The following is a 15,179-nucleotide window of genomic DNA, read 5'->3' as shown; positions in this document are numbered from 1 at the left end:
GTCATGACAAGATCCAGAATCTTCCTCTTGGTGTTTTTCTCCTGGCAATTGAATTTCTCATTATTCCCCCAATTCTGAATCCGCTTATATATGGGTTTAAATTGACCAAAATTCGAATAGGAATTCTGAGAATTGTCCATGCTAAAAAATTAAGATGTGAAAGGGGTGAATAAGACTTGTAAGCGGAGGACAGTGGCTCCAACTGTCAATTTAGTCAGTTGTCTAAAAGATTAAAGCCTGGTAAATCCTATAGTTTTGTTTTAGTTTTATCAAATGGCAATTATTATCAGAATGTTTTATTAAAATCAATAGTTAAAAAGGGCTTTGAAAAATGTATGTCTATAACATTAACCTCTCTGAAATATGTATGTATATCTTTATATGTACAGCTATCATCTTGTGTATCTTTATATGTACAGTTATGCTGGCTGCACATCTTATAATTGCAAACCATTGCTTAAAATGTGCTGATTAGTTATTAATTTAACAAATTGACATTTTGTATTTGCTGAGGTCAAAGTTTGATTTGAAGTTAACATACAGAAGTTAACAAATGAGACAACATGATTTTTAAGAAAGTACGTACATTATATAGCACAAGAGGGCCTGACGCACAAGATGCAGGCAGAGCATTATGACAAATCCAATGTTTATGGTACAGGACCCTATGTGCAGGACTGAAGCAGCTAGGATATTATGTGTGTACATAAAATAAGGACAATATACTATAAGTGAGCAGAATGATGTGCATAGACGGTGCAGTAAAGCTGTAATTATGTCTGAAAAATTTCTTGAACATGAACATTTTCTAATTTTTAAATGTCAAATTGGCATTTTCAAATAGGACATAATGTAATGCTTTTGTCATTCCTGCTTCACCCTGCCGGGGTTCATATTCCTGTAGGTACATTAGCATGCTTACCCCACGGCTGCTTACAAACATAATCAATAATTCAATCTTGTTGAAAGTAGCTCTCAAGTAAAAAAAGTGTGGACGCCCCTGCTGTAGCTGCACTGGATGGATAGAGCGGTTTGGTTTGATACAAATGCCGATTTGGTTTGTTACAAATGACAGTAGTTTTACAGACTATTTGGATGAATTACAAATGCAGGGTTTTTCAATCAATACCAAAATATTTACATAGACCGTACAAGTAATAGCCTAATTATAAAACACAAGATATTTTTGTCTCCAAATGACCTATTAAATGTGCTTTTTTTTTCTTTTCTTTTTTTACATTGTGGGAATTTTTAGATCTACATTCCCATCATGTTAAGTTTTCAGATCACATCACAGCTCTACCCTTGGGATATACTAGAATAATTCACCATCAAAATGAAAATACAAATTAGGCTAAATTGTGAGATACTGAGTTACCAGTCAAGGATAAAGTATATTCCAAGACAATTATAAGATAAAATAATGTACACCTTTATTGATCCTCAGAAGGGAAATTCAAAATACAACATAATGCAGCAGCATTTCGTTATTCATAGCCCATGAATATACGATGTAGTATGAAATTGATAACCATACTTTTTTGCTCGTGTCATTAGTTATGTCTTTCACACAAATGTGATCTGACAACTGCTTAACAAATACAAATAAAAGCATGTTTCATTTATTTAAATACACTGGTGTGATATCTTATTAAAGCCTTGGAGTAAAATGCAACAGCCACCACTTTTCCCAGCAGGGCCACGCTCAAAAAGTAGTATAGTATTCCAGATGATGGTTGAGTGTCAAGACTCCATGATCCTTTGTTTGTAATATATCACCCTCTAGTGTCCAACAAGGCTATGACAAGCCATTTCTGGACGATTCTAAGAAAACAAAAAGAAAGCTATTCTGACATACCTGAAAGCTGAAAGAGACTGGAAGACAACCCAAAACATAGGAAAGCCTTCACAAGTAATATTTGTGAACTGTTGCGATAAAAGAAGCGTTAGCCAATTGAATACAACCACCCTAAGGATTCATATCTGTACGGAATAGATCGCTAGACCTACTGCACATGTCTTTTTTGTATAATATTGAAATAGTTTTGGGAAAACCATGCTGCTATTTGTCCCAAAGTGACTGCAAAAAATTTGTTTCAAAAAGCTTCATAAACTGTAACATGTATATAACGACTCAATGTGACATAGCTCTGTTTACACAATACTTTACCCCCTCGAACTGTATAAACTTTCTCCATTTTCAACAGTTATTATTATATTTTGACACTGCTTTGGCAATGTAAACGTATGTTTTCTCATGCCAATAAATCTTCTTTGAATTGGGGTACTCGCTGGCCTAGTGGTCCAGGCGCATGCCACATATACACTCTGGCCTGACAGCAAGTTGCATGTTTGAGTCCCATTCATGACGACCTTTGCTGCATGTCTCTCCCCTTCTCTCTCTCCCTCTTTCCTGTCCGTCTTCACTGTAACTATCAATAAAAGTACAAAAGCCAAAAACAAATCTTAAAAAGAAAGCTCCTTTGAATTGAATTGACTAAAGACAAGCAATGCTTGTCATAGTTTTCCCCATCCATCCATCGTCCATCCATCTTCAACCTCTCCGTAGTCGGCCCACAACAGCTCCACCAGAGAGCTCCAGACTTCCCTCTCCAGAGCAACATTTCCTGGGGGATGCTGAGGCATTAAAATGCCAGTGAGTCGATGTAATCCCTCCATCTCATCCTTGGTCTGCCCCGGGGTCTCCTCCCAGTGGGGCATGAATCGAGGACATCTCTACAGGGAGACGTTCGAGAGGCATCCTAACCAGACCGAACCACCTAAGCTGCCTTCTTTCCAGGTGAAGAAGCAACGACTCTACTCCGAGCCTCTCTCACGTGAGAGGCGAGTATGATAAGTATTTGACCGTTCACAAAGTATCAATACATTCACATCCATTCTGAATGGAGTAAATAGACTGTAAATTGGTCCTTTAAGTAAGTTTATGTCCTACGAGGGGTGTGTTCCACAGCACAGAGCCCTGCCACATGACATGTTGAGCCTGAGAGGCCAATTTTTCTACCAGTCTTCCGAGATGGAATCTCAACTTGATACCAGCAGGGTCTAAATTTCACAATGGAAGAGTGGGCTGTGGAGAGAACCTGCTCCAGCCACTAGTATAACAATAAAATCACACCCGTGTGAAGTGGGGGGTGCTCTTATCATTGTACATCATCATGACGTAACGTGTCCATTTGCTCAGACACACACATATGAAGTAAATTCTCCATTCATTGACAATGGGAATTAAACAAAAATACTGACATAGTTTACATTCTCCATTCATTGTAAATGGGGAATTTGTGTAGGACAAAAATAGCCGATTTGCTTGTCTACATAACACATACATTCTCTATTCATTGTCAATGGCACTTAATGTTTGTGTTAAGAGAAAATAGCAGATTTGCTTGTCTACATATGACGTAAATTCTCCATTCATTGTCAATGGCATTTAATGTTTGTGTTAGGACACAATAAACGATTTGCTCAGACACATATGATGTAAATGCTCTGTTCATTGTCAATGGCATTTAATGTTTGTGTTAGGACAGAAATCTGCACTAAAGCTGAATATAGGAGGGGCTAGTGCCCCTCAACAAAGTGCTATATTGTGTGACTGCTAGTTATATTGTATTAATATATTCACATATACCGATTCACATTATCCCAAACTGGAAATGGCAGATCTGCAAGCCCACAACGTGTCGCTTCACGCCGCAATGTGAGTTTGTAGATTGACGTTTTTCACTACTTCTAAATTATTCTTATTTATGGAATCTCTTAGATTTTTTGGGGGGGACTTTTTTTTTGTTTTTAAAGTTTTGATATAGCCTATTTTTTATTTTTTATTTTTAAGAAAATTGGAAGTCGTGACCTCCCAAAAATGTAGCCTGGGTTCCAGCCTAAATCGCTGTGTTCCGTGAATTTGTTTTGTCACTCTGACCCAGTTACACTTTAAAACTAGATAAAGTGCTCGGAGCACAGGTCTCCACCAGGTCAGGAATATTTGTGATGCTTTTTTCTTTTCTTTTGTTTTGGCCAAAATGTGCCTCTGGTGGCACTATAATAGGCAATAGGGCAATGGTAACAAATGAACTGCTTGTGACGGAACGTTCCGCCAATTAGAATCCAACCAGAAACCCCTAAGCTTTATTATTGATATCAAACCGGATCGCTGATTTCTTTTTTGGCCTTTTCTTCTTCAGTGTTCCTACATCTGCAGTGCCGTTCACTTCTTGTATACTGCCGGACTAAAAAGCTGAATAACTCTAAATCTACGGAGCTCTACGTTCTGATAAAATGTGCGATGTTCGGAGGTCTTTGCTGATTATCCAGTGATCCCGATTGGAACATTGGCGCATTCTAGAGCAAGGATGGCTTCATTTTAGCTCGCTTGCATTGACGCAAATTATTTTAGCCGGACGTGTATCCAGTGTGCAACACACTAAGGCCTCTTTTAGACGGTGACCATCTCCATATAACACGTCAAAGTCCCGTTGCATTCTCATTTTTTCTTACCCTTTACACGAGAACGCACACGTTATGATATAATGTTCTATTATGCTATACTGTCGCTAGGTGGCGATAACGGGCTGCCAAATAGACAGGTCACCCACGTACAAGAAGAAGACGCAAGCGGCGCAACACTGCTCTGGGCGCACCACGGGATGATATATATTTATTAAATAAACGCTGCTGCCGCGGCTGCCGTCTATCACAAGGCTTTTTATTTACATCATGGTTTTACATCCGTCCCCCTATCCCCTTAGGGACAAATGTGACGCTGGAAGGGGGGGGGGGGGGGGACGACGACTTGTCACCCATCCCCCACCTAATTGCGCCCCTGGACCGGGCCAACAGTGCCGGAGATTATCTGTACACGGTGACAGATGGACAGGGATGGTGCAAAACATACTCTCGATCCCTATGCCATCTGCCTGGTAGGGACAAAAAGTAGTCACTAAAATGCATTCTGGATACAAATTTTAAATCAACGGGTTACGGGTTGGATGATATCACACGTCACATGTCCAAGGTGAGACAACGGTCCATCAATCCATGCCTGCCACAGAGGTCTAGAGATCCCATAACCCAGAAGCAAAGAAGCATTGTGATTGGCTAGATAGTTGTCAGGCAACGGCTGGTGCTGTCCAAAACTTTCAAGACAGCAACTGTAATAATGACACAAGTCACACAAGCAGCCTCTTTGTTTAGACGTCTACTCGCCTATAGGATCATTTCCATCTTGAAGAAGTACAGTATAGCTGCCTGTGAGCCAAGCTATGCGAAACAAAAAAATAGCCTATGTATTTTACAAATATACATAGGGCCTACTAATAATATATACCTATAGCCACGATATTCGTAGTAGTAGTAGTAGTAGTATAGTAGTAGCCTACAATTTCATAGCCTATAGGGGGGAGGGGATATCGTGTTGCCTGACAACCAACTAGCCAATCACAATGTGAGCAAACGGCCCTCCCTGCAATGGGAAAGCACGTCGATGGAACTCCAAATCCTCCAATAAAAAAACACACGGCGACGTCCTCTTCCACGTTTTCGCGCTCACGACCCGAGCGACACGTACCGCGAGACTTGGTGTGGTCCAGTAGCATAGACTGTGCAGACAGTGCACTGCAGTACATGCGGCTCCTCGAGGCTCCAGCTCCCTGTGCTGCTTCCCTCCGTCAGCTCTATTCATTTTTCACCGCCGATGCCAGCAGCAGCGACCCGACAGACAGAGGACAAGAGACGACTGTGCCTTGCTTGATGTTTAACCGTACAGACGTTTTTAAAGCTTCTCGGGGGCGCCTCACTCTCTCTACGTACCACAAAACGTGAGTATATACATAGACTGTTAACAGTTTTTTGTTGTTGTGTAAAAGCGTGCGGTAAAAACAAAACACAAAAAAGCAAACAACGGGGATACATTGCCTGTGTTCCGGGTGTGTGTGTGTGTGTGTGTGTGTGTGTGTGTGTTTTTATGTAATCCCAGACATGACGCTTCTGTTGTCAGAGAATTATTATACATGCTGGATATAACGTTAATGCACAACATTGACTTTGGCCTCTGTGAGTCTGTGTATATTAATGTACGCGGTGCTGAATTGTCTCGCATAGACGCAACATGACTATTGGGGTTTATGGCTGCTATAATGTCAACCTGCTAGTGTTGCGGAGGTCTGTCTGCCTGGGGAGACCGCGGAGCGCATCATGTTTATAGATGGAACGACATTATTGTCACATTGATGATCAGGACATGAACACACGGCAAACGGGCAGGCAGCGACAACCTGAGGCCAATGTTATCAGCTGTGGGAGGAGTATGGTGTCGATAACGATGTAAATCAATGCGTTACATTCATTTTCATATGGTAATCGGATTAAATATTGTTAATGCCTTACAATGACTGCTGTGCACAGTCATTAGGCTCCATGCGAGGATGGAGATGGCTGGCCCTATCCGGCCTATCGGTGAGGTTATGATATGCACGGTGCAATGATCCACAGTGCACTGTTCGTACGTACATTTGTCGATTTGTGTGCAGTGTACAGTGCACTCGGTTACACATTACAATACTAATGGATACACTAACATTGATGATTTTACTATGTATGCTCAAAATGCAACATTTAATGATGTATTTGTGTTGAGTTGAAAATGAAATCAGTGGGGGGAACGGTGACTGTTTTACCCGCATGAAATGTTTAAAAATACATGATAAGCCTATGCTATTGCTATCGAGGACAGTCCAATAAACATGTGATTATGATCATCATCATCATCTCATTATTATCAAGCTATAGAAGCCATGCAGTTCTAACTTCTTAACCCTTGTGATTTACCCTTTTAAAGTTCTAACTTGGACACATAATTACTAGTGGAATATGTTTTCATTTTATGAAATAATCTCGCTCAATGTATTTAATTTAATTGTCACAATGACAACAATCCTTTGGAAGCAATATTTTAAAATGTATATGGCCTGTTTGATGAATTGACACAATCCCATCTAGCTATCTAAATGCACCATGTCTCTGTACATCTGTAATTCAGGTAACTCGAGAACCGTTCGCCCCACCGACCAAATTCGACACACACGTTCCACACCACCACAGGGAGTGCAGTGCCCGGCCTTGAGTCGGTCGGTCCGTTGTCCAGAACCACCAAAAAGGCCCCTGCCCAGGCTCTGGACAGGGCCCAATACCCAATTAGCAAATTGCTCTCACTTGATCACTCTGGTTGTCCAGAATCGCCACAAAAGGCCTCTGCCCAGGCTCTGGACAGGGCTCAAATTAGCCATTTGGTCACACCTGACATCTGCATAGACTCCATATTCAGGCATGCCTGACAAAGAACTTCATATATGGGCATAAAACGGACACAGACATAATAACTGGGTGAGGCATGCATTTACAACTTGCATCGTTCCAAGTAGGCCAGTGCCTAACAGGCACCGCTGTAGTTTTAAATAAGTTCATAAGAAACTACTCAAGGGAGTGCGTATGCGTATATTCCCTTTTCTAACAATCCCATAGTGGAACAGTAAACAAAACAACCTGCAGGCAATGGCATCCTTAGCAAATACAGTTGAACATTAAGGCTTATTAGCGTCATCACGGGATGATCTTGCTCCATGTTCAAAGTTGTATCACCAATTAGTTATGCTATATGCTGAAAGAACCAGCTCTGATTGATTGATTGATCAACAGTAGATGCAGAATTTCAAACCAAAGCACAAGTCAATACAAAAACTGTTACTGTGGACGACACCATGATAAAGCCATGATAAAGCACCATGATAAAGCAATACACTAGCTCTGTGCTTTATTTCATAACAGTGCTGCAACGTTGCTCTAGTTACTGAGGTGACAGGCTTTAGAGAATAGAGAGCATCACAGAATGACCACCAAGGACAAACCTTGCCAAATCGGTCTTGTATCTGTGTTCATAGAAATCTACGCTAGTCTCCTCTGCTGCCGTGTGCTTTTTCTCTGTTTAGAGTGGTGGAAAGTAACTAAGTACATTCACTTTTGAGTTATATGTACTTTACTTGAGTATTTCCAATTTCGTGATGCGACGCATTGTGATCTTGTAGATCAGCCTTTTTGCAAAATGTTTTTTATACATCTGAAAACTTAATGAGACAGGAAACCATGCATACCTACCTGCTCATCGGGAGCAATTAGGGGTTCAGAGTCTTGTCAAGGACATTTTGAGACTAACTCTGGAGGAACCCGGGATCAAACTGGGAACCTTGCGTTCCCTTCCGGCCGATCTACCGGCCACTGCCTCAGAGCCACTACCCCTGAGCCACTACCCCTGAGCCACTACCCCTGAGCCACTAAAGCCACTACCCCTGAGCCACTACCCCTGGGCCACTACCCCTGAGCCACAACCCTTGAGCCACTACCCCTGAGCCAATGCCCCTGAGCCAATGCCCCTGAGCCACAACCCTTGAGCCACTACCCCTGAGCCACTACCCCTGAGCCACTACCCCTGAGCCACTAAAGCCACTACCCCTGAGCCACAACCCTTGAGCCACTACCCCTGAGCCACTACCCCTGAGCCACTACCCCTGAGCCACTACCCCTGAGCCACTACCCCTGAGCCACTAAAGCCACTACCCCTGAGCCACAACCCTTGAGCCACTACCCCTGAGCCACTACCCCTGAGCCACTAAAGCCACTACCCCTGAGCCACTACCCCTGGGCCACTACCCCTGAGCCACAGCCCTTGAGCCACTACCCCTGAGCCACTACCCCTGAGCCAATGCCCCTGAGCCACAACCCTTGAGCCACTACCCCTGAGCCACTACCCCTGAGCCACTACCCCTGAGCCACTACCCCTGAGCCACTACCCCTGAGCCACAACCCTTGAGCCACTACCCTTGAGCCACTACCCCTGGGCCACTACCCCTGAGCCACTACCCCTGAGCCACTACCCCTGAGCCACTACCCCTGAGCCACTACCCCTGAGCCACAACCCTTGAGCCACTACCCTTGAGCCACTACCCCTGGGCCACTACCCCTGAGCCACAACCCTTAAGCCACTACCCCTGAGCCAATGCCCCTGAGCCACAACCCTTGAGCCACTACCCCTGAGCCAATGCCCCTGAGCCACTACCCCTGAGCCACTACCCCTGAGCCAATGCCGCCGTGGTGCTTTTACTTTACTATAGTACAAATTGTGAGTACCTTTTCCACCACCGGTGCCATGTATCAGCAGAAGTCGAGGATGCTTGCTGGCTGCTGCTACTGCTGAGCTTAATACATTGCTGCTGGCTGTCAACACAAGGAGAGACATGGACCTCTGTTAACCCTGTAGTGCCTGATCACAGCAGGGAGCGGTCCTAGCCATCACTTTCACATATACCCTGATGCAGATATCAGCTGTTGATACTTGTAACTTAACCCATTTTGACCTGAGATCAGATTCTAAAAATGTCTTCTACATCCTGACAGTTTTCTGAAAAAGCTGTGTTTCTATGTCAGTCGTTCTTCGATTTTTCAAAAATAGCAGACCTACAAGCTTGTAGATCTGCTATTTTTCAATAGCTAAAGCATAACATAATGCTAACACCAAAAGGGGTTCCCGCCCCGGATTTGGGTTAAACACATTTTTAAACAAAGAAATTAACCTTGATTATTATTAGCGCTGTAATGGTCAACCAAACTGACGGTTTTATACAATACATTGGATGTAATATTAGCTAAAATATAGAAGATAATTCGGATTCGAATTTGCAGAATATATATTGCTAATTGTAATGTACTGTAGCTAAACTGTCAGTGCTGTTATTTAAACTTTTTAGCAATATGTATTTTAGTTATGGAATCCTCTTATAAATACAACTTCCCACCACTGGCTGGTTTAGGCAAGTTCAATTTATGGTCCAGTGCAAAACCTTTGGTTTGTTGTGCAGTCAATGGATTCATTGATAATTTAAATGTAATTATATTCTGTGCAGAAACACTGGAACCTAAAGCTCTCTCTCAAGCTCTCTCTAAGTTATCTATGGTGTGGTGCACATATATAATGATCTGAACAAAGCGGTAAGGGACGTGGTGTGCCCATTCCCAGACAGTGTATGCTTGGATACTGTATCAGCAGAACCACCTGCTGTAACTTTGATGTGCCTAAAGTGCAATACATATTCTGAAAATCTCCGGTTCGGAAAGGCTCCCCGAACTATAGTTCGGCGAGTCATGGTTGGACGGTGCACAGGTTCCTAGGAAAAGTTCTGGGACCACCCTTCCGAAGCTTGGAATGACTTCATTTTGTAGTTCTATTACGTCCCTTTCAGAAGAAAAGTGTGGGCGTCGGAAGTAGAATGCACCATGAACTAGAAAAAGTGCCCTTCCGGGCACAGGTCTCCACCAGGTTATCCACAGATCCGTGCAGTTAGAGGTAAAAACACTTTTCGGCCAGTTATAGCGCCACCTTGAGGCTGAGTTGAAATTGTTCATGTGGCATTTCGTCCTCGGCCTAGTGGGAATGTGGGTGCACAATTTCACGGAAATCACGCGATGTGTTCATGATTTGCAGCATTTTGTTTGAAACTGAGCACTCCTGTGAACTTTGGAAGCCAATCTTAACCAATCAGGATGGAGTCTGATAAATCTGAAAGTCCGGTTTCGTTGAATGGCTCTAGAGAGACTGTGTACCAATTTGCGTGATGTTTGGACAAAATCTGTAGGTGTACTGTGCAAAAACTTGTTTTGCACAAAGCGGCCTCCTGGTGGCGCTATAACAGGCCGTTCTGGAAAGTTTGGGGCAGAGGTTCATGGTTGGCATCCAGGGAGTGTGTGTGCAAAATATGGCATCGACCGGGTTAACGGTGGCCGAGATTAGCTGTTCACGGACACACGGACACACGGACACACACACGGACACACGGACACACGGACGGACACGCGGACGGACGGAGTGCAAAACATACTCTCCCCACATGCCTTCGGCCTGGTGGAGACAATAACAAAGCGTTTATGATCATGTCTTTAGTCTTAGTCAACTAAACTAACACTGCATACATCAAAGCATAAGTCGACTAAGGTTTTTCAGAAGACTAAATAGGACAAAGACTAAATGTTGTGTTATTCAAAAGACTAAAGGCTCATACATAGTCTGGATTTACGGTGGTGGGGTGACCACCGAACTACAACATGACGTCACGAGCCGCGGTGAAGAGCAAACCACCGCCACCGCTCCAGCCCTTCTCTCTGTTTTTACTCACCACCGCTCAATGTTATTTCAGCTCCGGTGGTCAGCTCACCACCGGAGCGGTGGTCACCTCATCACCGAAAATCCAGACTATGAATAGGCCTTAAGACTTCTTTTCTGGCAAGATTAACATTGCATTAAAACTAAGGGGGGATTCACACTATGGTCCCTGATTCGCACTCGGGACCACTTGGCAGATGTTTTGGTAGTGTGAACGATGCGTACCGTTCCCAGGAGCGGATTGCCCAACCGTACCCGGGATCATAATCAATCAAGTCCCGGATATGGATTGCTGCAATGTGAAAGCCATCTGTACTAAATGGAGGAATAATCATAATTTTTATATTTTTATAATGACACATTTGACCTGGGTTGTACTTCTGGTAATTGTACTTGAATGTTGACAAATAATGATTGATAATCCGCTAGGGTTTGAGTAGCATGAGCCGTAAACAAAAAAACACATGCAATCTAGCTAGGACAAACATACCAAGGTTTAGTCAGTGACGTCATTGTTAACATACCGAGGATACATATGTGACATTGCGATGTTAAGAACCATCACCGCACACTCACCGCAAAGTGACTCTTCTTCTGTGACATGACATTTTCCGTCTCCCAAAGCCCCATAGTCCACAGCGCCCCTCTGAGGCACATAAGTTGAATGAAGTGTACCGGGGTGTGCTGTTGAATCTCGGCCAATGTGAATCATGGCCAGCAAGGACCAGGCAACCGTATTCAGGAACAGTTCCAATCAAACGGACTCAGTCCGTCTCGGTGTGAATCCCCTATAAGACTAAAGACTAAGGTCAACTAAGGTTTTTCAGAACACTAAATAGGACAAAGACTAAATGTTGTGCACCATAATTATTTTAACTCGTGTGGTGAGGGTGAGTTTAATTCGTTCGACTTGGCGGCAGTTTGCAGGATATAAATGCTGCAGGTGTTTTTTTTTTGTTTTCTTTTTTATATCCCACAGAGGTAGTGGCAGGGAATTCATAATACATGAGTGAATAGGCCAACTTGTCACATGAACAGTAATGCATTCAGCTCCCTTAAGGCCCCCCATGAATGCCACGGGTAGAAGCACGCACCGGCTCTCTGCCATCTCTCTTGACTTGCATCGGAAGCGCCTACATTTTGGAAGCTAATGGTGGAGAGCAACAGGGGTGGTTTGGTTTGCTTGCAGTGTGTTTCAATTGCTTGGTGCAGTGATTAGCATGAAAGCAGGAGGTAGAACTGTCGTTTTTGGTGCATCAGATGGCGGGGGTCATCAGCCCTATCGGTGCTGCCCCATCACCCCTGTCACTAAACTCTTGTGAGCAGAATGGACCCACAAATCTTGGTCGGGCTCCCTAACCATCACAACCATTTGCTTTGGGTTTGTTTTGGATTGCAGGTCACAATTTAGTCATGGAGCTTTTGTATGTTACTAGAAGTTCACACGCCTTCGGTGTGCTCACATCTAGCTAAAAAAAAAAAAAGACACTGCGTCAACGCACGTGTTACGTGACCAGGCGTAGCCAATCGGAAGAAGGAAACGCGTTCCTGTTTCTGGGCTGTTTTAAAAGGCTGTTTTCTTTTAATCTAGCCAGCACCCGCGGTGATTGAACAGAACAGACGTTCTGGGATCATTTCTGATGTTTTGCTGTGTCGAGGTTACAATATCAACTAAGGCCGGGACTTTGACATGTTAATTAATTAATTACTGAAAAGTTATCACCTTAAAAAAACACATTTTAATCGCACAAATTTCTTTCACCATGGAACGTTGTCACTGGAGGGGTTTCAGACGGGCCGGTGCATCACCCAGTGCACTGAGTGCAGTGTCGTCGTCAGACAATAACACCACCAGACAGTGAGAGTACACCAGACCGTGGGAAAGCCGCTGAGATCACTTTGCTTGTCTCCATGGATGGGAAATAAGATTTAAAAGGCTATCCGATGATAGCGTGGATAAAAGCACAGTTGTGTGCAATGATGCAATGAAGAATTCGCATATCACTTCACCGCACCACGTCAAGCCTCCAGTTAGAGCTCTTCACAGGTCCAAAAAAATGGTCCAGAAATCCGAAATTAATCTGTGGCATTCTACCATTTCCGACCCGTTCCGAAAACATTTTCAAAGAGGAAAACCAAATCTGAATGGATCTGTGACTATTTTGTCCGATCTAACCAGCTGTTCCGAGATTTCTTTCAAATGGCGGCACCGAACTCGACGAGATCCGATTATTTCTGACATTCCGAGACACTCGACCCAGCCAGGCAGACATAAATGTGGACTTCATGAAATAATATAGCGGACGTATTGTCCAAATACCATTTTAGAGAGAGAGAGAGAAGTTCCCTGCAGGCTACAGCAGAGGGTGAGAGAGACTTGTCTCTTCTCGTCTCCTCAGCGTGCATGCATTTAAAATGAACCAAACGGATCATTTGTTTTTTACACAATCATCAGAATTTTAGCAGATGCATGTGCCTGTCTTAGCTGAATGGAAAATTAACAAAGCGCGACACTCAATGCACTTAACCCATTGATGCCTGAGGCCGAATCTGGGAACGCCTTCTAGGGCCTGACCTAAGGTTTCTGAAAACCTTCAAATTTTGATGATTTTCTTTTAAATAGTTATGTTGCTACATGTATAGCAATAGCTGATGAGAAACAGAGAGCGCGCCGGCATCAAGGGTAGAACAACGTATACGTTGCACCAGGCGTCAATGGGTTAACAGCTCCTACTTTGCTCTCTTCTTTATCCATGATTTGCACAAAGTGGAGCCACGCAGGAGAGTTATTAATTATTATTAATTTGCTTTGAACTTTGCTAGTTTGCTTTCACCTCGTTGAGGTCAACATTGTTGTTGGGATCCATGATATAAAGTAGAATTGCACGCAGGTGATTTCATTCAAATCAGCGCAAGGCAAGCCAGGACAGGGCAGGCTGTGCAGCCCCTCGTTTTTATCACAAAGAAGTTGGAAGCCTACTTTCCTCCTTCTAATGCTATGGATCAGAGTTAACATTATTCCAACTCCCAGTAACAGGACCCACGCGTGCCCAACCCACACTCGACCAGATGACATGGTTTCTAAACTAAACGTTTATGGCCAATTAGCTCAAATGTAAAATCTGTTATGGCTGTTATGTCCTCTGAAGCAACTTTTTCTTGTTTGACTTTGAGTAGTTCCGTAGCTGCAACGGGCCCATCAAGTGTTTATCACGGGTGTGCTGGGAGGTAAATAAAGTACAGGTTGATCACAAGCTGTTATTGCCAATATACTTTACGTTAGGTCTTGCAATCGCTATGCACCTTTCATTATGACTTGACTCAGTTTAGTCCATGGATACAAAATAAGGATATGACAATTTAAATAACATTGTATGGCAATACATTGTTAAGCCTATCTTCATATAATTGGACCTCACTAATGCTCATGATAAAATGGTACAATTTCTTTCAGAGGAGGGCTGTGAACACTTCAGAAACCTGCCTACCAGTGAAGACATCATTAGGCATGTTTTTTAAACATTTAACTTTTTCTTTCTTTTTTTATTAAAGGGATATTTCACTTTCAAATAATATAAGCATTCAAAAAACATATAAAAACTAAATGGGAAAAAGTAATGGAACAATCACGGCCCCCTCACCCTTTAGAAGAATGTTCTAATGTGTGAAGGGGCCGTGATTTGTCGTTTCATTTGGTAAATGAAACTATGTTTTAACAACTCATTACTAGGCCCATACGTTATTATTCTATTAGACAGAAGGCAGACATTTATGTCAGACATACTAGTATGTGAAGAGTCTGATATGCTATTAATCATTTTGGATTAAAAAAAAATACAGGCTTTTCTGAACAATGACCAGCTGATGACTGTCTCTCAAAAATTAGACACATTTTAAAATGCAACATTTGCATAAAAGAGTACTGTTACGGTACCCTTTATTCTGACAAAAGGTG

The 15,179-nt window shown here is 42.9% G+C and overlaps 1 protein-coding gene across 2 annotated transcripts in view; it reads left to right on the top strand.

The window, feature by feature from the left end:
• Positions 1-5,634: 5,634 nt before the first annotated feature.
• The window catches only part of adarb1b (adenosine deaminase RNA specific B1b), a 184,881-nt gene continuing 175,336 nt past the window's right edge, over positions 5,635-15,179 (top strand). For both annotated transcript variants that reach the window (XM_083776941.1, XM_083776940.1), the window contains exon 1: positions 5,635-5,837. The gene's annotated coding sequence lies outside the window, so the exon portion shown is untranslated. The remainder of the gene's footprint in view (positions 5,838-15,179) is intronic.

This window comes from Protomyctophum parallelum (genome assembly GCF_964188405.1).
Source record: "Protomyctophum parallelum genome assembly, chromosome: 11".
Lineage (NCBI taxonomy): Eukaryota > Metazoa > Chordata > Actinopteri > Myctophiformes > Myctophidae > Protomyctophum > Protomyctophum parallelum.
This window is presented reverse-complemented; position numbering and strand designations above follow the sequence as displayed.